Source organism: Galeopterus variegatus, unplaced genomic scaffold (genome assembly GCF_000696425.1).
Source record: "Galeopterus variegatus unplaced genomic scaffold, G_variegatus-3.0.2 Scaffold1041, whole genome shotgun sequence".
NCBI lineage: Eukaryota > Metazoa > Chordata > Mammalia > Dermoptera > Cynocephalidae > Galeopterus > Galeopterus variegatus.
The window spans coordinates 200,575-202,294 of NW_007727152.1; positions in this window are offsets into that span (position 1 = coordinate 200,575).

Below are 1,720 nucleotides of genomic sequence, written 5' to 3' on the forward strand. Positions count from 1 at the left end.
GCATTAATCAAAGAAACTTAAATTACAGCTATGATGTCTCCCAGATGGCTCCCTATAATCCCCTCCTTCTATATCCTTGCCTTTGTATATGGTATTTATAAATATATGCTGTTCTGTGTGGCTAATAGAACATGTTTGAAGTGATGATATGTGACATTTTGGCTACTGCCTTACTCTCTCTTCTTGGAAAAACTCTCACTCTGGAAGAAACCAGTTGCTATTTTGTAAGGTCACATGAATAGGCATATGTAGAAGTCCAAGTGACAAGGAACTAAGGTCTCCTGCCAACAGCCATGAGTGAGCCATTTTGGAAGCGGAGTTTTCAGCCCTCATCTTCAGATAACATTATGATTATAACTCATAAGAAACCCTCCAGAATCATTCAGCCCAGCTACTCCTCAATTCCTGATCCACAGAAACTTTTAGATAATGAATTCTTATCATGTAAAGCCATTTGTTATGTAGCAATAACTGACACAACAGCAGACTTGAGGCATTTTATGATTTGTAAATAAAGAAAAATGAATTCTGTGTTAGTAACAGTCTTCTCTTAGCATAATGGTTAAGAACACAGACTCTGGAGCCAAACTGTCTCAGTTCGAATTCTGGATCTGCTGTTCATTAGCTGCATGGCCTTGGGGAAATTTCTTAATCTATTTGCATTTTAGTTTGTTCATCTGTAAAATAGGGAAAATAATAGTACTATACTTCAGGGTTGCTGGGAGAATTAAGAAAAAAAAATGAATTCATATAAAGTGTCTATCAAATAGTAAACATTATGCAAGTGTCTGTTATTATTATTACAGTTAATTTCTCTGTGCTTATTTATTATTACAGTTAATTTCTCTGTGCTTATTTCTCCCACAGATACATGTATTGTGAGCAGTGAGATGCAGTTTTCCTTATGTGCAAATATATTTCACTAATGCCTTTTGCAATAATGCCTGGGGATAGATGATCATGGCTTCTGAGAAAGTATTTTGTAGCTGTATAGAAGAAGAAATGGAATTTTTCTAACCTTTGTTTTAGGTGGGGAAAATCATTTTATGGATTATGTAGCCAGGAGAAGTATCCCCCTACTTCTCAAATTTTATTTTATGGCTATTTCCTTCTTTCCATATCAAAAATACTCCCAATTTCAGTAGCAGGAGTTAAAATTTTGCATGTCTCCTTATAATAAAAGGCTCAGAAAGGTTTTATTGTCGAAATGTTTCATACCTACAACATTTGGTTTGTACTTCCCTATAAATGAGTCTTTTTCTTCTCTTGAATCATTGTGTGTGTGTGTGTGTGNGCGTGTGTGACCTACAAGCATTCTTTTCTCTTTAAAGGAACGTTCTTACTGCTCTGCCTGAGCTGGAGGTTACCATGGTGATGTGGCCATACAGGACGACTTCAAGCCTACCTCTTGCTGAGTTGTTTTTAAGGAGAATTGAGTCTTGTTGTCTTTTTCTGGTAGACTCTACTTACACTTGACCCTTCCTGCCATTTCTTCTAAGAATAATTAACGAACTTTGCTGTTGGTGGATGTCTGGGGTGGCTGTTTTCAAAAACTTAAAGTAGGTAACATTTATCTTCTTTGCACTTTCCTTTTCTGCGACCTTTTTTCTTAGTAACAGCATTCTTCATTTTCTCTAGGCATAGGATGACATTATATTTCTTCAGACTTTTCAAATGAGGAATAAACAAATCTGTTACTACCATCCACACTATAATTTTT